The sequence below is a fragment of the Odocoileus virginianus genome, unplaced genomic scaffold (assembly GCF_023699985.2).
Source record: "Odocoileus virginianus isolate 20LAN1187 ecotype Illinois unplaced genomic scaffold, Ovbor_1.2 Unplaced_Contig_24, whole genome shotgun sequence".
Lineage (NCBI taxonomy): Eukaryota > Metazoa > Chordata > Mammalia > Artiodactyla > Cervidae > Odocoileus > Odocoileus virginianus.
In genome coordinates, this window is record NW_027224341.1 from 443962 (window position 1) to 460551 (window position 16590).

General features: G+C 39.4%; 1 long non-coding RNA gene across 4 annotated transcripts in view; it reads right to left on the reverse strand.

Annotated features, from left to right (window-relative positions):
* LOC110132384 (uncharacterized) overlaps positions 1–16590 on the reverse strand; it is an 88432-nt gene that overhangs the window by 32167 nt on the left and 39675 nt on the right. For all 4 annotated transcript variants that reach the window (XR_011486560.1, XR_011486558.1, XR_011486559.1 and 1 more), the window contains 2 exons: positions 16406–16491; positions 14829–14901 (listed from right to left, as the gene is read on the reverse strand). This is a non-coding gene — a long non-coding RNA (uncharacterized lncRNA). The remainder of the gene's footprint in view (positions 1–14828; positions 14902–16405; positions 16492–16590) is intronic.

The following is a 16590-nucleotide window of genomic DNA, read 5'->3' on the forward strand; positions in this document are numbered from 1 at the left end:
CAATTACCATATGATCCTTCTTACATGTGGAATCTAAAAACAAAATAAAAAGCTCATAGATATGGAGAACAGATTTGTGGCTGCAAGAGGCAAAGTGTAGGGTGTGGAAGAAACAGGTGATCCAGTTAGTTTTTCAGTTTAAATAAACTTAATAAAAATGCTAATAACAAAACAAGAAAACAAAAACCCCAAATTATGTGCTAGCATGTCTGTCCCCTCAAATAGAGTTTATGATAGTATTCTAGAGTAGAGACAATAGAAGACATCATGTGGAGGTTAAGAGTGCACACTCTAGATAAGAACCAACATGGGCTCTGCCCTTCACCAGCTTGGGTGGGTGACTCAACCACTCTGAACCTCAGGTTGCTCATGTGGAAAACACAGATCCTATTAGTATCTGCTTTGTAGGGTGTCTGTGAGAATTAAATGAAATACTTCACACCACCTCACAACATCTAATAACTACTAACTGCTTTGGTTTCTGTGGTCCTGGGATCAGACTGGCTGGTTCTCTGTGATTGTGATTTCAGTCTGTCTGCCCTCTGATGCCCTCTCACAACACCTACCCTCTAACTTGAATTCCTCTTACTTTGGAAGTGGGGCATCTCTTTGCAGCTGCTCCAGCAAAGTGCAGCCGCTGCTCCTTACCTTGGCATGAGGGGTATCTCCTCATGGCTGCCCCTCCTGACCTTGAACGTGGAGTAGCTCCTCTAGGCCCTCCTGCAACTGTGCAGCCAATGCTCCTTGGACAGGGGGTTACTCCTCTCAGCCACTGCCCCTGACCTCGGGCGTGGGGTAGCTCCTCTCCACCAGGAGGAGAAGGGGGCGACAGAGGATGAGATGGCTGGATGGCATCACCGACTCAATAGACATGAGTTTGAGTAAACTCCGGGAGTTGGTGATGGACAGGGAGGCCTGGCATGCTGTGATTCATGGGGTCGCAAAGAGTCAGACACGACTGAGTGACTGAACTGAACTTGGTTTACGTATTTGTTTAGTTTTTGTTGTTGTTGTTGATGATGTATTCCTTGAGGCTTTACCATAGCTAAGACTAGAACACAGTAAGTTTTTGATTAGAGTTGAATGAATGATGACTTAAAAATATTTCAGAAATCTATCTCCTTACACATAAGAATTTAAGAAAGGATATTCTATGACTCATCTGAATAATATACTGAATGATATACTGAATAATGAGCTTACAGTTCATATGGAAAGAGATGTGACAGAAGAGATGTGATGAAAGAAAGATGATGCTCCTAAACACATATTCTTGTTGGAATTTTTATGTTATTATGATTTAGGTATAACTCAACAAAAGTGCTACTATTCTGAAAATCTGCTCCTATGTGAATTATCAAATAGATGAATTATTCACATTGATTTCACAAAGAGAGGCCTTCCACGGAAAAATATTATTGCAATAGTACAGTAGTAAGGGCCACGATCTTCATCTTTGAGCTTGGAGCAATAAGAACCATCATTAGACTAATTCATCTTTTTGTTGCCACAGTGTTCCCTGGTGTTTTAAAAGCTCTCAGTACTGTTGGGTGCTTTAATGTAAAGCGAAATACCTGCCTAACAAGTTCTTGACCTGGGATGGTACCTGAGAACCCAGTCCAAGGGGTTTCCATTGGCGGTTTCCATAATGCCACAGGAGTGATAGGAAGACAGGAAGGGAGGGACATTCCTTATTTTTCTATTGCCTTTAATGTTGCCAGGAGTTCTGCTAAAGATAACAATTATGGATCCACTTCTATTTCCTGATTTCCTTGTTGCTGTTGTTTAGTTGCTAAGTCATGTCTGACTCTTTGTGACCTCATGGACTACAGCAACCAGGCTCCTTTTATCCTAAACTATCTTCTGGGGGTTGCTCAAATTCATGTCCATTGAGTCAGTGATGTTATCTAACCATCTCATCCTCTGCTGCCCCCTTCTCCTTTTGCCTTCAATCTTTCCCAGCATCAGGGTCTTTTCCAATGAGTTAGCTCTTCACATCAAGTGGCCAAAGTATTGGAGCTGCAGCTTCAGCATCAGTCATTCCAATGAATATTCAGTGTTGATTTCCTTTAGGATAGATTGGTTTGATCTCCTTACAATCCAAGAGAGTCCCAAGACTCTTCTCCAGCACCACAGTTCAAAAGCATCAATTCTTTGGTGCTCAGCCTTCTTTATGGTTCAACTCTCACATCCATACATGACCACTGGAAAAACTATAGCTTTGACTATGCCCCTTTGTCAACAAAGTGATATCTTTGCTTTTCAATATGCTGTCTAGGTTTATCATAGCTTTCCTTCCAGGGAGCAAGCATCTTTTAATTTCATGACTGCAGTCACTGTCCCCAGTGATTTTGGAACCCAAGAAAAGAAAATCTGTCATTTGCTTCTACTTTTTTCCCCTTCTATTTGCCATGAACGACTCAATGGACATGAGTTTGGGTAAATTCCGGGAGTTGGTGATGGACAGGGAGGCCTGGCGTGCTGCGGTTCATGGGGTTGCAAAGAGTTGGACGCGACTGAGTGACTGAAACTGGACTGATGTTACAAACCTCCATCCATATTTCTTCAGTCACTTTGTCTACCAGATCTAATCCCTCGAGTCTATTCATCACCTCCACTGTACAATCATCAGGAATTTGATTTAAGTCATACCTGAATGGCCTAGTGGTTTTCCATATTTTCTTCAATTTAAGTCCTGAATTTTGTAATAAGGAGCTCATGATCTGAGCCACAGTCAGCTCCAGGTCTTGTTTTTTGCTGACTGTATAGTGCTTCTTCATTTTTGGCTGTGAAGAACATAATCAGTCTGATTTCAGTACTCACCATCTGGTGATGTCCATATGTAGAGCTGTCCCCTGGGTTGCTTGAAAATGCTGTTCGCTATGACCAGTGCATTCTCTCGACAAAACTCTGTTAGCCTTTGCCCTGCTTCATTTTCTACTCCAAGGGCAAATTTGCTTGTTATTCTACGAATCTCTTGACTTCCTACTTTTGCATTCCAATCCCCTATGATGAAAAGGACATCTTTTTTTGGTGTTAGTTCTAGAAGGTCTTGTAGGTCTTCATAGAACCAATCAACTTCAGCTTCTTTGGCATCAGTGGTTGGGGCACAGACTTGGATTACTGTGATGTTGAATGGTTTGCCTTGGAAATGAACCTGAGATCATTCTGTTGTTTTTGAGATTGCACCCAAGTACTGCATTTCAGATTCTTTGGTTGACTATGAGGGCTACTCCATTCCTTCTAAGGGATTCCTGCCCACAGTCATAGATATAATCATCCTCTGAATTAAATTCATCCATTTCCATCCATTTAGTTCACTGATTCCTAAGATGTCCATGTTTATTCTTGTCACCACCTCTACTTGACCACATCCAATTTACCTTGATTCATGGACCTAACATTCCAGGTTCCTATGCAATATTGTTCTTTACAGCATCAGACTTTACTTTCACCACCAGACACATCCACAACTGAGTGTTGTTTCTGCTTTGGCTCAGCCTCTTCATTCTTTCTGGAGCTATTAGTAATTGCCACATGTCCCCAGGTACATATTGAGCACCTTCCACCTCGGGGGTTTATATTCTGGTGTCACATTTTTGCCTTTTCATACTGTTCATGGGGTTCTCCTGGCAAGATTACAAGAATCCTCTTCCAGTGGACCACATTTTGTCAGAACTCTTTACCATGACCTGTCCATTTTGGATAGCTCTGAATGGCATGGCTTAATAGTTTCATTGAATTACCCAAGCCTCTTTGCCATGAGAAGGCTGTGATCCATGAAGATGATGCTTTGCTATAAAATGCTTTAAATGGGGTTTATCTATATTATTATTACTATTATTATTATTCATACCTTTTAAATAAAACTTCACTCTATAAATTTAAATGCATTATGTATTTGACCTCCTATAAAAAATTTAAGAACTTTTTTAAGAGAAATTTTACATTTACAGGAAAATTAAGAGGAAGGTACAGTGATTTCCCATCTACTCCCTTACCCCTACATGTGTACAACCTCCCCCATTATAAAGCTCACCACCAGGATGGCACATTGGTTCACATGATGAATCTACAATGACACATCATATTCACCCAAAGTCCATAGTTTACATCAGGGTTCACTCTTGATGTCATGCATTATATGAGTTTGGACAAATGTATAATGACATGTATCCATCACTGTTGTTGTTGTTCAGTCACTCAGTTGTGTCCAACTCTTTGTGACCCCATGGACTGCAGCACGCCAGGCTTCCCTGTCCTTCACTATCTCCCGGAGTTTGCTCAAACTCATGTCCATTGAGTCAATGATGCCATCCAACCATCTCATCCTCTGTTGTCCCCTTCTCCTCCTGCCCTCAATCTTTCCCAGCATCAGGGTCTTTTCCAATGAGTTGGTTCTTCACATCAGGTGGCCAAAGTATTGGAGCTTCAGTTTCAGCATCAGTCCTTCTAATGAATATTCAGTGTTGATTTCCTTTAGGATTGACTGGTTTGATCTCCATCACTGTAGTATCAGACAGAATATTTTCACTGCCCTAAAAATACTTTATGTTTTGCCTATTCAGCCCTCCCCTTGCCAAACCCTCTTTAAAATTTTACTCTAGCCCTGTAGCTCCTCCTATTTTACTTTCTCTTAAGTGTGTATAAAGTACTTGTTTCTTCACTGGTGGATAGCAGATGGTGTTACCTTTGGTTTGTATATGCAGGAGGTGAAATTTTCATTATGTTAAAGATTTGTGCTCTGTACCTTTCCCCAGTAATATATTTCAGGAAGAAATCTGTATTCTTTATGAGTCTGGCCCTAAAACTCCATAGATTTCAATTATCTTGCAAGTCTAGTTATGCATCAAAAGATCTCTTTCCCCCACTAAATATGATGCCTAAAATGAAAAGCTGCTATGTTGTTCATACGCTGTGCTTTGAGGAACAGCTTTTCACAGATGGAAAGGCATAAAAATGATGGGCTGTTATCTTGTAGCTGAGACTCCACGCTCTGAACATATGAAATATTGATATTAAATCAAGCTGTACCTGGTTTCTCCCATATGAATCCTTCCAAGTTCTTGACCTCTCTTCTGTTGCTGTTTCATTTTAGGCAGAATTCCAGAGGCAGGGTGGGGATGGAGGGGATCTGTGGCCTCAATGAAAGACAAATGAAATTGGACTAGCCTGTTCATGTATTAGTAAACTCAGGGAAGGAAGAAAACACTAAAAATAAGGGAAACGACAATACGGTCACAAAGCTAAACATTTATTCAACAGGAACTGCTTCACTCATGTGCAATGACACCATTAAATGCTGACAACAGCACTTCTAATATTCATAACTAACAAATTGTGAAAGAAAATACATTCTAATTACACAGATTATTGGTTAAGGTAATGCTCACTGCTATAAAAACAAAACCAAAGCTTGTAATGGTTAAGACACACATCTCACTCATGTACAGCCAAAACGAGCATTACTGATTAACTGGGGGTCACTTCCAGGCACTGACTCAGGGTCCTGTGCTTATCCCAGCTGTGGCTCTATCAGCTTTGACAGAAGTTCCCGAGGCTGCCACAGCCCCCGCACCAATTCACATGAAGGGAAAGAGCACAGAGAGTCAGTCAGGGGAGGTTTTTATACGGCAGGCTCAGAAATGCCATGTATCACTTCTACTCATTCCATTGGCTGGAACTCACCCATCTGGCCACATTTAAGTGTGGAACCGTCTTGTAAAATGCTATCTGGCTGTATGGCTTAGAAGAGGAAGAAAAACTTTCATTGACTATAGCTGACATATTTTCAATAAGAGCATTTTCAAAAATTTTCTTCAGAGATAATTTGACAATGAAACAAATGGGTTATTGGGATAAAGACTGTTTTCACACACAAAAGAGAAAGAAAATGAAAAAAGATATCTCAATATCTCACACTTTTAATACATCCTGAAAAATGTATTAAAATCTGTCTTTTCAGTCCCTACAATTCTCTTGCCATTCTGTCTGAAAGCGACATAGTTGGGGTTTTTCAAATTCACTAAGATATGAAGGCAGAGATAGCAGTTAAAGTCAAACCTTTCAGTTGTCAAAGCCCAAACCATCAAACTCTAGAAGATTCTGTCTTTCACTGGCTACAATGAGTCTCACTGAGTCTAGTCCAAACCTTGGTTCTCAGTATCTGGTAGAACAGCTACAGAGTCAGGAGGACATAGAATGAAATCAAGAGGAAAATTTGCTGGAGTGTTAGTCATAAAAACTCACAATGTCAGTAAGAGGTAAGTACTGTTTTTTCCAGTGACTCTGGTATGTGTGGTGTGAAAGTTGCTCAGTCATGTCCAACTCTTTGCAACCCCATGGACTATACAGTCCATGGAATTCTCCAGGCCAGAATACTGGAGTGGGTAGCCTATCCCTTCTCCAGCCAGTCTTCCCAATCCAGGAATCAAACTGGGGTCTCTTGCATTGCAGGCGGATTCTTTACCAACTGAGATATCATAGGTAACAATTATTTCAAGTTATTTTTAATGACTCCCATCTAATCACACAGTACTTATATCCATTCTGGGGATAAACTGTACATTTTCTGGAGGTTAACTGTTTGAGACCTGACATTAATTTAGATTAAGAATTCACTAATTGGTTCCCAGGGGGCCCAGCTACCAACAGGAAAACTACCTTTACTTTCTAAGATCATCTTTTCAACCAAATTCTGTTCATATGAATTTTATTTCTAGCTTTAAAAATTTGTATTTCAAAATCAATTCTGTATTCTTAGAGATATATCAGCAAAACAGAAACGTGAGATTGTTATGCTGAAATTCACTAAAAGTTTACTATCCAAACCCCTGATGCTAGCTTTTACCTGGAAGCTTTTCCCATTTCTGTGCTCTGCTGTGTTAGTTTATTAGTCTTAAAAATCACTTGGAAAATCAGAAAATTTTTCCAATGTTATTTACATATAACCAATGATTTTTTTCTAAACATATGACTTCTGTGACTCATGAATTAAGAATATGGTTTTTAGAGGAAAAAATGCCATGGATTAAATACATATATTCAGCTTCCACAGTTTATGTGCATTTTTTTAACATCTATTTGATGAAGACATCATAATATATTGAACAAAAAAAGAAAAAATAGACATGTTTTCCCTCTATAAGGCAAAGGTGTAAAGGTAATATATTTACCCAATATTAACCAAGAATATTTACTGAACAATAAATAATAAATCCTCTCATAAGGAGCAATAAATCAACAAATAATGAATCCTCTCTTAGGATGACAGCCTAAAGAAGTATTTGCTTTCAGGATAGATCATGAAATTTTAGAAATGAACTATTTAACTGAATTCACATGCCCTTGAAATGCTGCTAAACAAAACAGTTAAGAAAGCTAATCTAAATTAATCTAATAATCTGGTTTAATATTTAGGATTCATAAAAATGAGTAAAGAAATATGAAAATATAGAATTAACTCTGTAAATACAGAGGTTATAAAAGAAGAAATGTCATTAATTATTGCCTGAGTATAGATCCTTAAAAAAATTTTTTAAATACCTTTTATTTATTTAGCACAGTGGGTAAAAAACTCCTGGTAACTTCAATTTCTTATGTTCATTATTGTTCTTGCACGAGGAAAGAAGAGCTAATTCCTGATCCCATTGCCTTTTTACAAAACTTCAGAGGTACGGTGTTTTTAAGATATTATCCACAAAGGAAGATCAGTGGAAATATACACTGATCCCAGAAAAGCACAACCTTAAGGAAATTACTTTAGCAGGAAACTTCACAAGGTGATATTATAGCATAGTTTGGTATCATTAGCCAATAAATGATAAGCATTCCATTTTAAACCAAAGTGGGAAATACAGATTACACTTCAGGTAAAAAAAGTTATTTCACCAAATTAATAAGAGAAACCTAGGCCTAAAGCTACATAGCAATCAGGATATGCTAAAAAAAGAAAGCAGTGAACAAAGTAAAGTTGGAAAGCAAATGTATTCTTGGTCTAAAATCCTTTTTGAAATGTAATTGTACCAAGTGACAGTTTGTTTTGATTCCAGTGGTCTTGATTGTGCAATTAATAATTTGCACTGTGAATTTAAAATGATGGGACACAATAAGGTGAAGATGACACATATCTGGAGCCAGAGTCCACATGCATTGGCTAAAGATCCCCAGCCTTGTGACCCTGGGCAAGTCCCGTCAGCCCTCTGTCTTGCCTCGATCCCATGTGTCCTGGAGTGTCCTCCATCCTGCCTCCTGCCTCCTGTGTCCACCACTCTGCTCTCAGGTTCTGACTGGAGGACAGCCCCAAGCTGCTGGCTGACTGTGGTCGGGTGAGTTTGGAAGATGGGTGGTCACACCAGAGAGCTCTGGAGGGAAAACCATGCTAGATGAGGGCTTTGAAAGTCTTTAGAAAAGACAGCTCATGCATTTCCAGAGTCATAAATTGTCACATGAAGCCAATGATCTCATTTTAATGATATTTGTTATTGAAAGAAATATGGATAACAACTTGTCTTAAAATCATTTCATGATGTTGTGGTAAATAATATCAAATCAGCCCAGAGCCCTGGCATTTTACACTGCCTTTAAAAATTAACAAACCAGCAAAACAGAAACTTCTTGATCCTCCTTCAACCAAAAGAGATGGAAAGTGCAAAGACATCATATCTATTTGAAAATACAGGGTACACCCCCATGTTTATCATGAAGTACAATGCTGTGTTTGCAAGGTTATTTTTACTTTGTATGTACCCTGTAGTGCTCAACATTTTAATTGCCACTTCCTCAATAAAGTTATTGGAAATCTTCCACCTTGCCATTAGCACTTGCAAAATAACTGTTAACAATATGTTATCCAGACACAGAAACTTTATAATTAATGTTGGAATAGTCTTCAAAGTCTAGTGACTAAAATATATCTTATAAAAATTACTGGACTTCATTCAATGCTATTCTGCTGTTTTAAAGTTCAATAAATGTGTTGAGGGGGAGATATTTGGCAGCCTAAGTTGGCCAGTCTGGCAGGGAGACCTGAGATGCTGGAGGGTTTGATTTCTGTTGTGTGGTAAGTACACCAAAGGCCTCCAGAGTTTCAGTGCAATCCCTGAAAGGCTGAAGGAGATCTGACCAAATGCAGCTCCCAGTGGGAATCTGAACAGTCATCCGGGGCTATATTCCCACCTTGTCAGTTGATGAGGCACTGGGACAGGTTCCATTTAAGCAATAAAACACAACAGGCCATGTATGTATCTGGGTGATTATAGCATAACTCAGATTGTGTTATAAGTCATGAGGCTGAAGGCCAAGTGTCTTAACTCCATGAGAAGTGCAATATTGGCCCCAAAACACACTGCCTGAGTGTCTTATTGCTGTCAAGAAATGGAATTTCTACAGTACATTAAGAAAAGGAAAACACTTAGCACAGTGGATTTAAAATAACCATGGCTATGACATCACTGACAGCTAATCAAAACTCTAATTGCAACCAGAGTTCTGAAGCTATTGTATGAAAGGTCTTAACAGACCCAGCCATGGATACCATGAAGAACAATGCCGAGGCCATGAGCAAAACTTCAGTAGCACAGGACGTGAAGCGAGAGTGAGTGGGCTGGCAGATTTCAGACAATCTCATTAGCATGAGTTGGTAACTTTGTAGTGAACTCACCTTGGGCCGGTTAGCCAAAAAAAAAGTAGTGCAAACACCCCTTGAATATTTTCTCCTTCACTTGTAACCTTCATTTTCATACAGTTAAATATTTCTTTAAATGATTAAAGATAAGGCAGCATAAATGAAAATAGTACCCAGTTCACTTGCTCTAGAGGAGATGAAAGGTTATATAATGAGCTGAGAGGAGTTTGGGGGGTCACATCTTCCTCATAATCTGTGCAAGGAATTTTCAGTAATATTAAGTTGAAGTTGTCCAAAAGGACTGAAGTCAGTATGTAGTCATAAAGGAATTTTCAGTGATATTAAGTTGAAGTTGTCCAAAAGGACTGAAGTCAGTATGTAGTCATAAGGACTCAATTCACATTTTACATCTGAATCTGTGTAGCACCACAAAGTGGAACGTGTGTTTCATGGTCCAGGTAAAAGCCTCAAAAAATTTAGCTATGCCAAAGCACACATTGAGAGGTTCGTTCAGAAGACATATAACAGGGAAGCACATAACATTATAAATGAGAGTGAAAAGAAAGGTTGTCTCAGGAGCCCAAGGATTTGAGCCTAACGATTTTCTGGGTCACCATGGATAAGTACATAATTTTTGTGGGTTTTAGTTTACCTCCAGTGAGTGCTCCTGGACTCTGGTTATAGGTGTTGCTTCCTCAGCCTGAAAATGGAGCAACTCTGACATTTCCTGAAAGTTTACTGACAGGGCTTCCCTGGTGGCTCAGATAGTAAAAAATCTGCCTGCAATGCAGGAAACCCGGGTTCAATCCCTGGGTCAGGAAGATCTCCTGGAGAAAGGAAATAGTAACCTACTCCAGTATTCTTGCCTGAGAATCTCATGGACAGAGGAGCATGGTGGGCTACAGCCCATTGGAGTTACAAAGAACAGGATACATTACAAAGAATAGGACACGACAGACTGAACAAGAACAACAAATGATCTGTTAATGGTACTCAAGTGAAAAATTCATGTTCTTGTGGGAAAAAACAAGAAAGAGTTTATTCTATTAGAATCCATTCAGGTTCTGGAATGAAGGTAGCACAAAAACATGTTTTTCTCTTTCTTCTCAACTTGCTTAAAAGTTTTACCTATATCATACCTGTCACCCATGATTATACCCATTTACAGATAATAATTGTATCCTACCTGTGACAAAATATTTTTAATAGTTTTACTTTATGTATTTTTCTAATAATCTTTATTTATATCAGTTTGGGTTCTTTTGGAACTACAAAAATGTTAAATGAGTAACCGAATGACTAAAATTAGATATATGTAAAATTATTATTCCTTAAAAATATTAAACACTTATTCATAAGAAACAGATCAATTAATTATTTTATCTTGTCAAAACTTCATATATATGGATTTAAAAATTCTGTTGTTTTAACCAATCCATTAAATATAGTTAACAGCCCTGCTGGTTTTAATGGTTTTATAAATAATATATACTTTGGTTTAATTTGAAATAAGCTACATTTCCAAATTCTGTTTTAACTAATGATCTTGAAAAGGACCTTTGATAAGCTAAACCCTTCATAATTTTAATAACCTTTCTCTTTAATAAGGCAAAGAACCAGAGTCCAATACATATTCAGTTAATAACTTAGGATCTAGAATATTGCCACAACCTCAAAGCTAGTCACTGAAGAGCTTAATAAAAAATATTTCAATAACACCAGTATTAAGAGTGTTGTGTCCAGTAAAACTTAAGTATTACACAGAGATGTAAACATTAGGATCTAATAACCAGCTAGTAACACATTAGTCAGAGCCACTAATGCCATGAATAAGTGTAAAGCCACTTTCAAAGTACATGCTTCATCAGTTCAGTTCAGTTGCTAAGTCGTGTCCAACTCTTTATGACCTCATGGACTGCAAACAAACCAGTACTCCCTGTCCATCACCAACTCCCGGAGCTTACTCAAACTCATGTCCATCAAGTTGGTGATGCATTCTAACCATCTCATCCTCTGTTGTCCCATTCTCCTCCCACCTTCAATCATTCCCAGCATCAGGGTCTTTTCAAATGGGTCAGTTCGTTGAATCAGGTGGCCAAAGTATTGGAGTTTCAGCTTCAGCATCAGTCCTTCCAATGAATATTCAGGATTGATTTCCTTTAGGATGGACTGGTTGAATCTCCTTGCAGTCCAAGGGACTCTCAAGAGTCTTCTCCAACACCACAGTTCAAAAGCATCAATTCTTCAGCACTCAGCTTTCCTCATGGTCCAGCTCTCACAATCATAAAAGACTACTGAAAAAACCATAGCTTTAACTAGATGGACCTTGTTTGGCAAAGTAATGTCTCTGATTTTCAAAATGCTGTCTAGACTGGTCATAACTTTTCTTCCAAGTGGCAAGCGTCTTTTAATTTCATGAATGCAGTCACCATCTGCAGTGATTTTGGAGCCCAAGAAAATAAAGTCTGTCACTGTTTCCATTGTTTCCCCATCTATTTGCCATGAAGTGATAGGACCAGATGCCATGATCTTAAGTTTTCTGAATGTTAAGTTTTAAGCCAATTTTTCACTCTCCTCTTTCACTTTCATTGAGAGGTTCTTTAGTTCTTTGCTTTCTGCCATAAGGGTGCTGTCATCTGCATATCTGAGGTTATTGATATTTCTCCTGGCAATCTTGATTCCACCTTGTGCTTCATCCAGCCTAGCATTTTTCATGATGTACTCTGCATATAAGTTAAATAAGCAGGGTGACAGTATACAGCCTTGATGTACTCCTTTCCCATTTGGAACCAGTCTGTTGTTCCATGTCCGGTTCTAACTCTTGCTTCTTGACCTGCATACAGATTTCTCAGGAGGCAGGTCAGGTGGTCTGGTATTCCCATCTCCTTCAGAATTTTCCACAGTTTGTTGTGATCCACACAGTCAAAGGCTTTGGCACAGTCAATAAAGCAGATGTTTTTTCTTGAACTCTCTTGCTTTTTCGATGATACAACAGATGTTGGCAATTTTATCTCTGGTTCCTCTGCCTTCTCTAAACTCAGCTTGAACATCTGGAAGTTCATGATTTGCGTCCTGTTGAAGCCTGGCTTGGAGAATTCTGAGCATTACTTTGCTAGCGTGTGAGATGAGTGCAATTGTGTGGTAGTTTGAGCATTCTTTGGCATTGCCTTTCTTTGGGATCAGAATGAAAACTGACCTTTTCCAATCCTGTGGCCACTGCTGAGTTTTCCAAATTTGCTGGCATATTGAGTGCAGCACTTTCACAGCATCATCTTTTAGGATTTGAAATAGCTCAACTGGAATTCCATCACCTCCACTAGCTTTATTCATAGTGATGCTTCCTAAGGTCCACTTGACTTTGCATTCCAGGATGTCTGGCTCTAGTGAGTGATCACACCATCATGGTTATCTGGGTCATGAAGATCTTTTTTGTATAGTTCTTCTGTGTATTCTTGCCACCTCTTCTTAATATCTTCTGCTTCTGTTAGGTTCATACCATTTCTGTCCTTTATTGTGCCCATCTTTGCATGAAAATGTTGTTCCCTTGGTATCTCTAATTTTCTTGAAGAGATCTCTAGTCTTTCCTATTCTATTGTTTTCCTCTATTTCTTTGCATTGATCACTGAGGAAGGCTTTCTTATTCCTCCTTGCTATTCTTTGGAATTCTGCATTCAATGGGTATATCTTTCCATTTCTCCATTGCCTTTCGTGTCTTTTCTTTTCTCAGCTATTTGTAAGGCCTCCTCTCCCATCAGGAAACTTCCATAAGCCTCTTATCCTTCTCCATCAGAGGGCAGACAGAATGAAAACCACAATCACAGAAAACTAACCAATCTGATCACATGGACCACAGCCTTGTCTAACTCAATGAAACTATGAGCCATGCCATGTAGGGCCACCCAAGACAGACAGGTCATGGTGAAGAGTTCTGACAAAATGTGGTCCACTGGAGAAGAGAATGGTAAACCACTTCAGTATTCTTACCTTGAGAACCCTATGAACAGTGTGAACATGCTTCATACTTCTTACAACAATGTAACATAGTTTCATCTATGAAATGGGCTACCTACAACATACCATGGGCTGCCACAGTGGGACCAATTTTCAATTACTTGAACTAATCAATGGCCTGAATAAGTTAAACCAGCCAATAAAACCAGTTCTCTTATTGCAGACATTGCTTGTGACATACTTGTTAGAAGTGTTGCTGGGATGTTGACATATTTGGCTAAGGGATCCAAAATATACATGTTCTGCTCTGACAACCACCCCTATTCAAATATCCTGCTGTGCCCTTCCCCTAATCCCCCAATACACAAAGGGAAGCAAAGTGCAAAGTGCTGGGGTTGTTTCTTTGATTTTACTGGCTTAGTCCTGCCCAATTACCACCAGTGCACAATGAAGGTAAAAAACTAGGGTGGGCTGTGTGTGCCCATACTCTGAACTACAAAGTGGAGCCACCTCTTACCCCTACTCCCAACCTACATGAGGCTCTTACCATTTCTGGCCAGTCATGGGCCAGAAACCAAAGCAATGACCAAGTGCAGGCATACTTTGTGGGGATAAACAAGGCAGATTTGGGTTCCCACCACACCAGCAGCATGATGGAGGATTGCAGCAGAAAGCCCATGAGTGCATGAGCATGAACACAGTAACCCTGATCATCAGACTGCCCATCAGTATTTCAAGACTCTGAACAACCGGTTTAGCAACTCTTCCTACTTGAGGAAGGGTGAGGAGCAGCCTGAGCAGAGAAGACTCGGGAAGGCAGAAGGGTCTCCGTGTCTACACTTCCTTTCTGCCCAAATAATCCACCAGTTCTACAGGTTTAGTTACTGTGAACTCACATTTGCTGGGAAGTGGAAGAGAACTGTGGGATTATTTTAAGTGATATATTAAGAGGGGCCAAAAGGAAATCTTTTTACCAGGAGTGTCCCTGGTTGGAGGCAGGTAGCTTCAGGAAAAAGAACACAGGGAAGGAAGAACTTGTGGAGTGGGCAACAGAGACTGGGAGTTACCTGGAAGAACATCTTATTAGGGTCTATGAACTATAAAACAGCATATGGAGAAGCCCGTTGATGGCTCATTATTCACCGAAATCTTCCCTCATCAACCCATAATCTTCCATGTAGCAAAGGGATAGTGAAAATATGAGTATATATCCTACGGAGAGGAGTAAAGAGGGGTAAGACAAACCACTTACCCCACAGTCTGTCTGCTTTGTAATCACCAAAATGATGTAACTCAAATCCTTCTCCCCTTGATGATCCAATCAACTATTTTTAAAAAGAAAGAAAAATGGCTAAAAAGATGTGAAGCAAATATTTAAGAAGAAAAAAAATACAGAAGAGCACAAAAGAGCCACAAAGAGATGAACTAAATCCTTGAGTAGTTACAACAGATTGAATAATGTCCCTCCAAAACTCATATACCCCTGAAAACTTGCAAATATGACCTTATTTGGAAATAGGGTCTTTGCAGATATAATCATGTGAAGTGAGGTCATACTGGGTTAGAGTGGGCCCTACATCCAATATGACTGGTATTCTTACAAAAAGAATGAAATCTGGACACAGGAACAGAGAGAAGATGGCCACGTGAAGATGGAGAGAGATATTGGAGTTAACGCTCACACAAGCCAAGGAAAGCCAAAGATTGTCAGTAACTGTCTGAAACTAGAAAGAGGTAAGGAAGGATTCTCCCCGAGAGCCTTCAGGGAGAGCACAGCCCTGCTGATTTGGATTTCTAGCCTCCAAAACTGTGAGAGAATAAATTTCCATTTCAAGCCAATCAGTTTGTGGTAATTTCTTATGGCAGCTCAAGGAAACTAACACAGACACTAATGTTGCATTACTAACACTTGTATATCAGTTGCATTGCTCTTTCTTTACACGGCAATTTATTCTATTCACATGCCAAAAATTATTCTGTTGCACAGAAAAATATTATTTACTCAATACCAGAAAAACTTCCCTGGTGGCTCAGATGGTAAAGCGTCTGACTACAGTGCAGAAGACCCGGGTTCAATCCCTGGGTTGGGACGATATCCTGGAGAAGGAAATGGCAACCCACTCCAGTATTCTTGCCTGGAAAATGCCATGGACGGAGGAGCCTGGTAGGCTACAATCCATGGGGTTGCAAAGAGTTGGACAGGACTGAGCGACTTCACTTTCACTTTTCACCAGAAAAACACGGACTTGGAGTTTTCTTCCACTTGTGCAGATTAAATAGGTACCAAACCCTCCCCCACTGCCTCTCCATCCTTCTTGTGATCACGACCATGCAGTTACAAATTGGGATATCAGACTATAAGGACTACATGGAGATAAATCTACAACCCAAACTTGTTAGGACTATTATCTCCTCTATGACAAAATATGCTAACTGATCCAAGCTATAATGAGGCCATTAGAATGATTACACAGATAACATGGATAAATTACAGCATTTCTTTTAGGTATTGTTTTCTTTTCATTGTAATATATATTCAGGAATTATAAAGCATTTAGGATGAGATAAGCCTTGCTTTTCTAAGTTGCAGTAATGCCTTGAGGTGCTTTGAGGTTTTTTCCTCTACCTCATGCTACTGATTAAGAATTCCTTCTCTAAATTAGTTTAATTTGCATCAAGGGAAATGTAAATTGTAATGGCACTAATATTTGGCCTTTAAATGCACTCAGAAATAATGATGATCAGAACTATCCTGCTGTGAGTTGTATGCTGGCAAAGTGGATTTATCATGCAATGGTCTAAAGGGACCCAATCTTTGGTTGTACTTACATGTTGCCAAGTATCCTGACTTGAGTGCAGGTTTTGGATGAAAGCCCAGTTCTCAGAATTCTTATCTCAGTCCCAATGTCCAGGACCTGAATACAAATTATAGTCATAATGATAACAGTACCAAGAGTGACAGCTAACATTCATTGAACATTTACTATGCTGTAGGCACCATGCTAAGAATTTTA